We start from the raw sequence: 13,399 nt of genomic DNA, 5'->3' as shown, positions 1-13,399 counted from the left end.
GATCTTTGCTTTCGAATGGACAGATCCTAGCTCAGGAGACACTACCCAATTGACTTGGACTCAGTTACCTCAAGGTTTTAAAAATTCCCCCACCCTTTTTGGAGAGGCTCTCCAGCAGGATCCTATACCATTCCAAGCTAGTCACCTTAACTGTACTCTTCTTCAGTAGGTGGACAACATTTTATTAGCTACTGAAACTAAAGACAGTTGCCTACAACATACTAGGGACCTACTTTACCACCTTCAGGAGCTCGGGTATCGAGTCTCAGCCAAGAAGGTCCAGCTTTGTCTTCCCAGAGTGTCCTACCTAGGATACGACATAAGCCAAGGAAAAAGGGCACTCACCAGTGCCCGGAAAGAAGCCATCCTACGAATCCCCACTCCCACCACCAAGAGACAGGTACGTGAATTCCTGGGGGCCGTAGGATACTGTCGCCTATGGATGTCGGGGTTCGCGGAGATTGCCAAGCCCCTGTACACTGCTACAGGAGGGAATAGCCCGCTAGTTTAGATGGACACAGAAGAACAGGCTTTTCAAAATCTGAAAAAGGCATTAACTGAAGCCCCTGCTCCAGCCCTCCCAAATATCCCAAAGCCGTTTCACCTGTTTGTCCACGAAAGCCAGGGAGTTGCTAAGGGGGTGCTTACTCAGACTTTAGGACCCTGGAGATGCCCAGTGGCCTGTTTGTCTAAGAGGCTGGATCCTGTGGCCTCTGGATGGCCAACTTGTCTGCGAGTCATAGTGGCAACAGCAAGCCTAGTCCAAGAGGCTGATAAGTTAACTCTAGGCCAAAATTTAACCTTTACGGTTCCTCATGCCGTAGAGACTTTATTACGAAGTGCTTCTGGCAAATGGATGTCAAATGCTCGCATCCTGCAGTATCAGAGTTTACTGTTAGATCAGCCTCGTTTGACTTTCTCTCCCAGAAGGTGTTTAAATCCAGCTACTTTACTCCCTGATCCAGACATCACTACACCTGTCCATGACTGCCAGGAACTGTTAGAAACTACAGAAACTGGCCCACCTGATCTCCAAGATGTGCACCTAAAGAAGGTGGATGCCGCCATGTTTACAGGCGGTAGCAGCTTTCTCAACACAGGGAGTACGAAAGGCTGGTGCAGCCATTGCTACAGAGACAGATGTGCTATGGGCCCAGGCTTTACCGGCAAATACCTCGGCACAAAAAGCTGAATTGATCGCCCTCACTCAGGCTCTCCGATGGGGTAAGGATAAACTTATTAACATTTACACTGACAGCAGGTATGCTTTTGCTACTGTACATGTACATGGAGCCATCTATCAGGAGCGTGGGCACCTCAGCAGGAAAGACTATCAAAAACAAAGAAGAAATTCTAGCCCTGCTTGAAGCCGTATGGCTCCCTCAGCAGGTGGCTGTAATCCACTGCAAAGGACATCCAGGAGAAAACACGGCCATTGCCCGTGGTAACCAGAAAGCTGACTCAGCGGCCCGGGATGCAGCCAGACTTCCAGTCATGCCTCTAAACTTATTACCCACAGTCTCCTTTCCACAGCCAGATCTGCCCGACAATCCCGCGTACTCAACGGAAGAAAAAAAACTAGCTTCAGATCTCAGGGCCAATAAAAATCAGGAAGGTTGGTGGATTCTTCCTGACTCCAGAATCTTCATACCCCGAGCTCTCGGGGAAACTTTAATCAGTCGCCTGCATTCTACCACCCATTTAGGAGGAGCAAAACTGGCCCAGCTCCTCTAGAGCCATTTTAAGATTCCCTATCTTCAAAGCTTAGCAGATCAAGCAGCTCTCCGGTGTACAACTTGTACCCAGGTAAACGCCAAGCAAGGTCCTAAACCCAGCCCAGGCCACCGTCTTTGAGGAAACTCGCCAGGAGAAAGGTGGGAAGTTGACTTTACAGAAATAAAACCACACCGGGCTAGGTACAAATACCTTCTAGTACTAGTAGACACCTTCTCCATATGGACTGAGGCATTTGCCACCAAGAATGAGACTGCCACCATGGTAGTTAGGTTTTTACTCAATGAAATCATCCCTCGACATGGGCTGCCTGCTGCCATAGGGTCTGATGACGGACCGGCCTTCACCTCGTCCATAGCTCAGTCAGTCAGTAAGGCATTACACATTCAGTGGAAGCTCCATTGTGCCTATCGACCCCAGAGCTCTGGGCAGGTAGAACGCATGAACCGCACCCTAAAAAGCATTCTTACAAAGTTAATCTTAGAGACCGGTGAGAACGGAGTAAGACTCCTTCCTTTAGCCTTTCTTAGAGTAAGGTGCACTCCTTACTGGGCTAGGTTTTCACATTTTGAAATCATGTATAGGAAGGCTCCACCTATCTTGCCTAAGCTAAGGGATACCAATTTGGCAGAAATATCACAAGCTAATTTATTACAGTACCTAAAGTCTCTCCAACAGGTACAAGATATCAACCAGCCACTTTTCCGAGGAGCCCATCCCAATCCAGTTCCTGACCAGACGGGGCCCTGCCACTCGTTCCAGCCAGGTGACCTGGTGTTTGTTAAAAAGTTCCAGAGAGAAGGACTCACTCCTGCTTGCATAGGACCTCATACTGTCATCCTCACCATGCCAACAGCTCTGAAAGTGGATGGCATTCCTGCTTGGATTCGTCACTCCCGCATCAAAAAGGCCAACAAAGCCCAGCAAGAAACATAGGTCCCCAAGCCTGGGTCAGGCCCCTTAAAACTGTGCCTAAGTCGGGTGAAGCCATTAGATTAATTCTTTTTATTTACTTCTCTTTTTGGTTTTTGCCTGTCATGTCCTCTGCACCTTCCTATTCCCTTCTTCTCACCTATTTCATGGCAGGACGTATATTCGCAAACAGTACTTGGAGGGCAGGAACCTCCAAGGAAGTCTCCTTTGCAGTTGATTTATGTGCACTGTTCCCAGAACCAGCCCGTACCCACAAAGAGCAACACAATCTGCCAGTCAAGGGGGCAGGAAGCATTGACCTTTTGGCAGGATTTGGACACTCCGGGAGCCAGACTGGATGTGGGAGTTCCAAAGGTGCGGAAAAAGGACTCCAGAATGTTGACTCTTACCTCTGTCCTGGAAATCACCCTGACTCTAGCTGTTGAGATATTTACCAGTTTTTCTGCCCTGATTGGACACATGTAACTTTAGACACTTACTCTGGGAGATCAACCCGATCTTCAACTCTTTCCATAAGTCGTGCTTCCCGTCCTAGATTGTGTATTAGAAAAAATTGTAATCCTCTTACTATAACTGTCCATGACCCTAATTCAGCTCAGTGGTATTATGGCATGTCATAAGGATTAAGGCTTTATATCCCAGGATTTGATGTTAGGACTATGTTCACCATCCAGAAGAAAATCCTGGTCTCATGGAGCCCACCAAGCCAATCAGGACTTTAACTGATCTAGGCGACCCTAGGTTCCAAAAACACCCTGACAAGGTCGATTTAAGTGTTCCGCCACCATTCCTAGTTCCTAAACTCCAGCTGCAGCGACAATATCTTCAACCCAGCCTGATGTCCATACTAGGCAGGGTATATCACCTTCTTAACCTCACCCAGCCTAAACTAGCCCAAGATTGTTGGCTATGTCTAAAAGCAAAACCCCCTTATTATGTAGGCTTAGGAGTAGAGGCCACACTTAAAAGTGGCCCTCTATCTTGTCGTGCACGACCCTGTGCCCTCACACTAAGGGATGTGACTGGAAACGCTTCTTGTCTAATTAGTACCGGGTATAACTTATCTGCTTCTCCCTTTCAGACTACTTGTAATCAGTCCCTGCTTACTTCCATAAGCACCTCAGTCTCTTACCAAGCGCCTAACAATACCTGGTTGGCCTGCACTTCAAGTCTCACTCGCTGCATTAATGGAACTGAACCAGGACCTCTCCTGTGCATGTAAGTTCATGTACTTCCCTGGGTATACGTGTACAGTGGACCAGAAGGACAACTTCTCATTTCTCCCCCTGAGTTAGATCCCAGGTTTCGCTGAGCTGCCCTGCTCCTAGTTCCCTTCTTGGCCAGCCTTAGCATAGCCGGATCAGCAGCCCTAGTTCAAGGAGAAACTGGACTAATGGCCCTATCTCAACAGGTAGATGCTGATTTAAGTAACCTCCAGTCTGTCATAGATATGTTACATTCCCAGGTAGAGTCTCTAGCTGAAGTAGTTCTTCAAAACCGCTGAGGCTTAGATCTACTATTCCTCTCTCAAGGAGGTTTATGCGCAGCTCTAGGAGAAAGTTGTTGCTTCTGTGCGAATCAGTCTGGAGTCATAAAAGATACTCTCCAAAAGGTTCGAGAAAATCTAGATAGACGCTAACAAGAACGAGAAAATAACATCCCCTGGTATCAAAGCATGTTTAACTGGAATCCATGGCTCACTACTCTAGTCACTAGGTTAGTTGGACCCCTCCTCATCCTACAATTAAGCTTAATTTTCAGGCCGTGTATATTAAATTAGTTTCTTAACTTTGTAAAACAACGCATAGCTTCTGTCAAATTTATGTATCTTAGAACTCAATATTACCCCCTTATTATAACTGAGGAATCAACGATTTGATTCCCCAAAAACACAAGTGGGGAATGTAATACCTAACGTTGTTTTTAGACTCTCCGTTAATCACCTAGCCTTATTTCCACATGAATAGGCTCTCCCTTAGCTGAAAAAGCTGGACGAACTCCATTTGGCGCCTTCATTTACAAAACATCAAGGACTCCTTACCCACCCCCTTCCTCAAGCAGTTAACTTGTGTAAGCTGACTCTCAACATATCAGAGTCCAATTAACTGATAAGGTACTGAAGCAAACAATGTACAAAGTTCCCAGGATTTCACTCAAGAGATAACACCATAAAGCCTTGAGTTTGTGTCTGGCAGAACCCCCATACCTAATGCCTTATGATAGATTTAGAGCCCCTGCACCTGGAACTGTTTGTTTCCCTGTAACCATTTGTCTTTTTAATTTTTTTGCATGCTTTTACTTCTGTAGAATTGCTGCAACTAAGCTCCCCCTCCCCTTTCTAAACCAAAGTATAAAGGAAAATCAAGCCCCTTCCTCGGGGCCGAGAGAATTTCGAGCGTTAGTCATCTCTCGGTCGCCGGCTAATAAAGGACTCAAATTCGTCTCAAAGTGTGGCATTTCTCTAACTCGCTCGGGTACAACAACTTCGCCTTTCCGCAGCCGCTGTCCAGCTCTGCAGTCCTTTTGAGAGAAGAGCTGGACAAGAAGAGTAAAGGAGCTCTTTGCAAATGCCAGGAGGAGTTTCTTCAGGGGGAAAGTTGGCTTTCCATAGGCTTCTAAGAGAAGTATGTGGAGCAAACAAACGGGAACTTTCTTTCTCATCTTTTGTATTTCAGACAAAAGCTAATAAAATCAGATGTTTCCACCGTCATGCTTAGTCTCAAAGCTGCCGGTAGATTCCGCTTCTAACTTTCCACACAGGCGCGCAGGAAATCGGGAAATCACTGCAGCTCCCTCAGAAGCTCCAGTATCAGCATTTCCTGAACTGAAAATAAAAATGCGACCTTACGTGCATACCCAAAAAGCTCAACTGGTCTGTCCAGCAACGTAAAGAGCGGTGAGGCGCTCTTGAAGCCGTGCCAGCCTGGGCGAAACGAACCAGGTCCCCTTCTTGGTCGAGCCTACCCTCTAGGGACAAAAAGGAACCTCTCTTCCCTCATATCCAGAGGAAGCGACGGAGAGATGTGGCGATTAGACTCACTCTACCATCCAGTCCATCCAAGTACTAATAATCTTGAGGATGCTTTTGCTTGCCCTCTACCCCTCTCCCTTTTGTCCTTTGCTTCCTCCACTTCACGGCACCCCGCCTCTTCCGTCTCCCCGCAAGCTGGCGCTCGGATCCTCCCGTTTACTTTTCGTTTTTGTTTTTTGTTTGTTTTTGTTTTTTGTTTCTGTTTTTGTTTTTTTGAGACGGAGTCTCGCTCTGTCGCCCAGGATGCAGTGCAGTGGAGCGATCTCGGTTCACTGCAATCTCCACCTCCTGGGATCAAGCGATTCTCCTGCCTCAGTCTCCCGATTAGCTGAGATTACAGGAGCCCCCCACCACGCCCGGCTAATTTTTGTATTTTTAGTAGGGACGGGGTTTCACCATTTTCACCAGGATAGTCTCCAACTTCTGATCTCAAGTGATCCGTCCGCCTCGGCCTCCCGAAGTTCTGAGATTATAAGCGTGAGCCGCTGCGCCCAGCTTTCAGAACGAACTTTTCACAATAGCGCAGCGCACTCCTAGACCCGTTTACGCACATTTTAAACACTGTGTTGTGATTCATATGTAGATCTTTCCACACCACTTTCTATTTTTTTTTCTTATTTTCCTTCTCTATATGCTCAGCTTTAAACGTTTTTGCACCATAGGCTGAGGCTGCGCTCAGCTGGGGAGAGACGCGTGGCGGGGATAAACCTAGAGTAGAGGAATGTTGTTTCCTGTGTGAGAAGGCTCAGAACTTACAAGGGGGGAAAAAAGTCTGTAAGAGAATCTAAAACTTTTTTTGAGGAAATAATTGAAAAAATATCCTAATTGACCCTCCCACCGTATTTTGGCTAAAAATAGAAAGCCTCGACTCTCAGAACAGGAGATTGAGTTTGAAAACTGTTAAGACATAGAAAAGGTTTTATTAAAATTCAGTTTGCAAGTCATCGTCGGCCTCAGCAATTTTCTCATTCCAGAGATGGTTGTTTCCGAAATTCTGTAAACATCTGAATTTGTTCCTATGTCTAACCAGAGAAGTTCAATGTTTTTACACTTTTGACTTAACGTAAGAATTTATATTGAGATATATACACTTCTGGGATTGGCGTGCAAGTGTTGTATAAGGGAGTGATAATTAGGCAGAACTAAAAAAAAACAAACAAACCTGCTGAAACCCGGGATCGAACCAGGGACCTTTAGATCTTCAGTCTAATGCTCTCCCAACTGAGCTATTTCGACTACTGTAAGCACGTGCCGTTAGCAATTTCTTCAAAATATAAAAATCTTCATTTGTAAAGTGGGCGTATTTCCTAATGCCTAATTCTTTTTTGTTCAATATCAACACAAAAATTAGCCAGGGGTGGTGGCGCGCGCCTGTAATCCCAGCTACTCCGCGCCGCTGTACTCCAGCCTGGGCGACAGAGCGAGACTCCCTCTCCCTCCGTTGAAGTGGGAGGATCCACTGAGCCGGGGAGGCAGAAGTTGCCGCGAGCCGAGATTGCACCACTGCACTCCAGTCCACGCAACAGAGCGGGACCCTGTCTCGAAAACAACAACAAAAAAGAGTTGTTATGCACCAGTGTGGAGACCACAATTTTAAAAACTCTAAGGAAGAGATAGAATGTACTGGAGGACATAAGAGATCCTTCTTTTCTTTCTTTTCTTGTCATTTATTTATTTTATTTATTTTTTTTAGACAATCTCCCTCTATCGCCCAGTCTGGAGTGCAGTGGCGTGATCTCGGCTTACTGCAACCGCCACCTCCCGGGTTCAAGCAATTCTCCTGCCTCCGCCTCCCTAGTAGCTGGGATTACAGGCGCGCACCACCACCCCTGGCTAATTTTTGTATTGATATTGAACAAAACAGAATTAGGCATTAGAAAATACACTCACTCTACAAATGACGGTTTTTATATTTTGAAGAAATGACTAAGGGTGTGTGCTTAGAGTAGCTGAAATTGCTCAGTTGGGAGAGCGTTAGACTGAAGATCTTAAAGTTCCCTGGTTCAACCCCGGGTTTCAGCCAGCATCTTTTGAGTTCTGCCTAATTATCACTCCCTTATACAGCACTTGTACGCCAATCCCAGAAGCGTACATATCTCCAATTTTTGGGAGTTTTTGAAAGTCTGATAAAGGTAATGTACATGTTTGTATCACTCTCTCCTTTGTATATTCCACTGAAGTCTTCCATGAAGTGCTGTCATTACATAAATTATTTAAAGTTTTTGGACGGAGTCTCACTCCGTCGCCCAGGCTGGAGTGCACCGGCGCGATCTCGGCTCACTGCAACCTCCGCTTCCTGAGTTCAAGCTATTCTCATGTCTCAGCCTCCCAAGTAAGCTGAGATTACAGGCCCCCGCAACCATGCTTGGCTAATTTTTGTATTTTTAGTAGAGACAGGGTTTCGCCATGTTGATCAGGTTGGTCTCGACCTCCTGACCTCAGGTGATCCACCCGCCTCGGCCTCTCAAAGTGCTGGGATTTCAGGCGTGAGCCACTGAGCCCGTCCTTATTTAAAGTCTTAAACTTCTTAGGAAGCTATTAGTTTTAAAACTTAAGAAATTCCAACGAGCTATATGCTGTGGCATTTACAAGTCATTTTTGATTTGATATTATTTATATGTATTGGGCGAGGGATATTTTTAAATCACAAGAAATATGAAAAAAAGAAACATACAGTGAAGTAACTATCATACTGTATGAGCATATATATGGGGGTGTGGTGTATGCAAGAAACATTTTGAAATTAGAAAAACCCGGGTTTGTATCTTGAGTCAACTCCATTATTAAACTGCTGTAAGAACTTTTTTTTTCTTTCTTTCTTTCTTTCTTTCTTTCTTTCTTTCTTTCTTTCTTTCTTTCTTTCTTCTCTTTCTTTTCTTTCTTTTAAGCAGGGTCTCACTCTGTCATCCAGGCTGGAGTGCAGTTATACAATCAGAGCTCACTACAGCCTCAACCTCCCTAGGCTGAAGTGACTCCACATGTCAGCACCCTGAGTAGATGGGACTTCAGGCGAGCACCACCATGCCTGGCTAAATTTTTTTTTTTTTTTTTTTTTTTTTTTGGTATTTTTTTTGTAGACAGTGGGTTTCACCGTGTTGCCCAGGCTGGTCTTTAAATCCTAGGTTTAAGCAATCCACCTGCCTAGGTAGGCCTCCCAGAGTGCTTGGATTACAGGCGGGAGCCATCGCACCAGGCCCAATTACAAGAACATTCTAAATTTTCTTGCTGAGAAGACATTTCTTTAGCCTGGCAACCTTGTCTAGAATTTCCAAATCTTAAGCTGTTTCCATGTTTGTATCCAGGAAAAAAGAAATATATGTATTTCTATATGAATTATTCTATCAAACATTCATGAGGGGCTCTAGAATACTGAAAATGAAAGCAAATGGGCAGCAAAGTCAAGACTCAGATGCATGTGCCCCATTTTCCCTTTTTCACTTCAACTCCTCTCTTGAAATTCTTTGTTGGGATAATAGGTCTTTTTTTGGTCATTTTGGTTTTTTTTCTTTCAAATTACTGCTTCAGTTTCAGTGTTGTTTTTCTCTAACTTCTGCATACCCTGTGAGGAGACAATAATCTACAATACTCCACTATCAGAACTGCAGCAAGTTGCAAAAGGAAAATTAGTACCAAATGAGAAGTAACCTTGGGGTAGGGACATTGACTGTACAGAAACTGGGAATCAGATACTTTATCCTTTCACTGAGGCTTTCTCAACTCAGAAGCTTGTGTTTTACTCCATTAAGAAATATTTGACTAGACAAACAGTAACTTTGAATGTTTTGTGCCTAACGCAGTAATTACATTCTGTTGAAATGGAAGGCCTGGGGCAATTCCAAGCATGATTTGTCTGCCATTCAATGGCTTAAAAATGATGTTAATAATGATTTTGTAAAATGGGATGTTGTAAAGATCAAAGGAGATCATGCATAGAAATGCATTCTTTCAAGTCCACTCACAGCATGAAACTTAATTACTGGCAGATCATGCTCCATGTTCTCTGCCTCTGGGATTCTCCCAGAACAGCACCTAAATGGATAACATTGTCTTTAGACAATTCTGTCCAATCAAGAGATAATACAAGTTTTAAATGACAGCCATTTTGTAGTGTTACCTTTTGCAGTAGTTGCATTAAAAAAGTCAATATTTATATTTTTATGTAATTTCAATTTTTATTTTAGATTTGGGGGTACACGTGCAGGTTTGTTACATGGTTATACTACATGATGCTGGGTAAATTGCATGAGGTTTTGAGTGCAATTGATCCCATCACCCAGGTAGTAGGCATAGTACCCAAGAGGTAGCTTTTCAAACCTTTCTGCCCTCCCTCCCACCCCTCCCCATAGTCTCCAGTGTTTGTTGTTGCTATCTTTTATGTCCAGTTTCAATAATATATTTAAATCACTTTGTATATCCAAAAACTTATTTTAAGAAGCTATCAATTATAAAATTATTAGTGAGATATTTTATATTTAAAAAATAGTATTACACATCTTTGAAATCTGGTGTGTGTATGTATATATATTTATATATATATATATTTTTTTTCTTTTTTTTTTGAGAAAGATTCTCGCTCTGTCACCCAGGCTGGAGTGCAGTGGCGCGATGTCGGCTCACTGCAACCTCTGCCTCCCAGGTTCAAGCAATTCTCCTGCCTCAGCCTCCCAAGTAGCTGGGATTTCAGGTGTGTGTCACCATGCCAGGCTAATTTTTGTATTTTTACTAGAGACGGGGTTTCACCATGTTGGTCAGGCTGGTCTCGAACTCCTGACCTTATGATTCACCCACCTCAGCCACCCAAAGTACTGGGATTACAGACGCGAGCTACTGTGCCTGGCCACATCTGATATATATTTTACACTTACAACACTCTTAACTTGGACTGGGCAATTTCAAGCATTCAATAGCCAGTGTGGCTAATGGTAACCATATTGGACAGTGCAGGTTTAGACAGATACTTTATATATTTTTAGGTTTTCTGAATTGAGTATGTATCACATGAGGGTGTTCTGTCTTCAGAATTAAATGTTTAATTCCTCAGAGGAATTCTGTGTTAAATAAGCTCATCCCACAGTTTTTACAAAAAAAAATGTGTTTCAGTCGTGTTGTTGTTAGACAGTCAGAAGAGAGCTACAGATATTTAATTATTTAAAATTCTCTCCTTTTCAAGAGGCAAACAAAAAAGCAGACCTTCATATTATGATGAATTCCCAAGAATCCAGTAGACATCCAGGTTTCTCTGGGTGTAACATGACATAATGATGAAGGAGTGTTTCTGCAAATTGTCCTAATATTACTTCTACAGCATCAAAGAGCTAAGATAATCTCCCTAGCATTTACATGCACACACAGACAGTCAAACACACACACACACACACACACACTAGTTTTGTGTGTAACACTTCTCTTGTCTCTTATTCAGTGAAACCTAGCATTCAGTGCTTCCTATTTTTATTCTAGAAATTCCATCAGCCAACCGAAAAGACAAGTCTGCCATATAACCTGCTGTTTTCTGCCAGTTCTACAAGAGATCAATGTTATTTCATGAGTGTTGGCAAAGGCTCATATATAGGTAAATCAGAATGAGAAAGAGTTAACAGTCACTAGAAATTTGGTGTCAGGAAATGGATTTTCTTCTCATCTTCTTATGTATTTCAAAGAACACAGCCCTAATCATGATAAATAATGATAAATACCAGGGTTCAAGAACATAGAGGAGCAAACTTTAAAAAAAATTTTTTTTACTTTATTATTATTATTATTATTATTTTTGGAGAGAGAGTTTCACTCTTGTTGCCCAGGCTGGAGAGCAATGGCATGATCTCACTCACTGCAACCTCCACCTCCCAGGTTCAAGCAATTCTCCTGCCTCAGCCTCCCGAGTAGCTGGGATTACAGGTGTGCACCACCACACCCAGCTAATTTTTGTATTTTTAGTAGAGACAGGGTTTCACCATGTTGGCCAGCCTGGTCTCGAACTTGAGACCTCTGGTGATCCACCCGCCTTGGCCTCCCAAAGTGCTGGGATTACAGGCGTGAGCCACCACACCTGGCTTTTTTTTTCTTTTAAACAAATATCATGAATAGGTTTGTAATTCCCAAATCTAAAAGGACCCTTTTTAGTCTTTATCCACTCTCCATGCAATATGTCTACTACTACTAATGCTCACAAATCCCAGGCTGGAGAGAGAGTCAATTGCCTGAGTTCTCCATGTAACATCCTCACAGTGTGCCCCACAGATACACCGAATTTATCATGAGCCAGGCTAACTTATCTTCTCCATCTTCCAATCTTTCTCCCATTCCTTAAAGAGTTGTTAAAAACTCCCGTTTTCGACACCTCCTTCTGTTTGACAATAGCCTGTTTGTTTTTCTAAACCATTTCCCCCTGTACCTCTTAAATCCTGTTTCTACTTATTTTTTATCTCACCCTCATAATTCAACTCTTCTCGTCTTCCCTAGAGGTGTTGTTTCACTCACACCTTATAAATTCTTCTTTTTTTCTTTTTGATTTTGATACAGGGTCTCACTCCATCACCCAGGCTGGAGTGCAGTGGGTGATCGTAGCTCCCCGCAGCCTCCAGCTCCCAAGGTCAAGTGATCCTCCTGCTTCAGCCTCTGGAATAGCTGTGAGTACAGGCGCAGGACAACACACCAGCTAAAGACCCTTAAGATGAAATGCTGAGCGCATCGCTCTCAGGTTTTCTTCTGACTGTGATTTTCCTCAATCAAATCTAACCTTTAATATTCCGGCTGAGTAAACAACAAATATGAAGCATTTTAGGTAAGAAAAAGCTGAATTTCAATAACTTTGCGTCATCTCTGAAAGAAATCGAAAGAATGAAAAACCAGAATTTGATTCCTTGCCAAGCATAACAGAAGAAGGAGATCCTGACAACTCAACGTTTTAAAGCCACATTGGAAACTTCTTTTGGCGGTTATCTGACACTTTTCTAATACTTTGCTTTTCATTTCAAGTCCTGTACAGTATACTAAAGAATCTGTATCCCCTCATTAGTACCGAGTATCTTCTACTCAGAGCAGCTGAAGGCGCTCCATGATACTAACCACTACTACCAGCATGCTCACAGAGCCAGTCTCAGAAAATGAAAGTTACCTCCTGAAAATTATTACAAAACAGTCTTTCAGGAGGGCGGTGTAGCTCAGTGGTAGGGCACATGCTTTGCATGTGTGAGGCCCCGGGTTCGATCCCCGGCACCACCAAATGGTGGTTTTGCTCTGGCAGTGCTCAAATGTAATTCTCAAGCAACATAGCCTTCTGCCTCCTCACCTTTTTCTATCCTATTTCTGCACGTATAGAGAGTAAAAACGTAACCCAATGGATTGCCTTCACTTATCTGCCATCTCTATACTGTAAGCCTCAACATCACCTAAGGAGATTGCGACGGCAGAAGGAAGAGGAGAAAGAAGAATGAGGTCCCAACAGGGTCTCTTGAAAGCAAATAAAAGCGTGCACATCAACAGGCGGCTCACTTTGGCTTCGGTTTTGTACTACGATTAAAGAGAAGGAAAGGCTGAGAAGAAGAAAGGCAGAAAAGCGCCCCCCCCCACCCCCGGGCATTTCGTTTTGGTCGTTGTTTTTTGTTTTCTGAGCCAAATCCAGAGTCAAAGCATCTGTCCACCGATTTCTCTCCCTGTCGACCTGCGCAGAGAGCACAGCCACAAGTGCGATCCAAAGCT

The 13,399-nt window shown here is 43.7% G+C and overlaps 3 non-coding genes across 3 annotated transcripts; 2 read left to right on the top strand and 1 right to left on the bottom strand.

The window, feature by feature from the left end:
* Nucleotides 1-6,861: 6,861 nt before the first annotated feature.
* On the bottom strand, nt 6,862-6,934 carry TRNAF-GAA (transfer RNA phenylalanine (anticodon GAA)). The gene has a single exon. It is a non-coding gene; the product is annotated as a tRNA-Phe (tRNA).
* Nucleotides 6,935-7,646: 712 nt separating this feature from the next.
* Nucleotides 7,647-7,720, top strand: TRNAF-GAA (transfer RNA phenylalanine (anticodon GAA)). Its single transcript has one exon. It is a non-coding gene; the product is annotated as a tRNA-Phe (tRNA).
* A 5,130-nt stretch (nt 7,721-12,850) lies between these two features.
* On the top strand, nt 12,851-12,922 carry TRNAA-UGC (transfer RNA alanine (anticodon UGC)). Its single transcript has one exon. It is a non-coding gene; the product is annotated as a tRNA-Ala (tRNA).
* The last annotated feature ends 477 nt before the right edge of the window (nt 12,923-13,399 follow it).

This window comes from Pan troglodytes, chromosome 5 (genome assembly GCF_028858775.2).
Source record: "Pan troglodytes isolate AG18354 chromosome 5, NHGRI_mPanTro3-v2.0_pri, whole genome shotgun sequence".
NCBI lineage: Eukaryota > Metazoa > Chordata > Mammalia > Primates > Hominidae > Pan > Pan troglodytes.
Note: the sequence above shows the minus strand (reverse complement) of the source record. Positions and strands in the feature narration are given on the sequence as shown.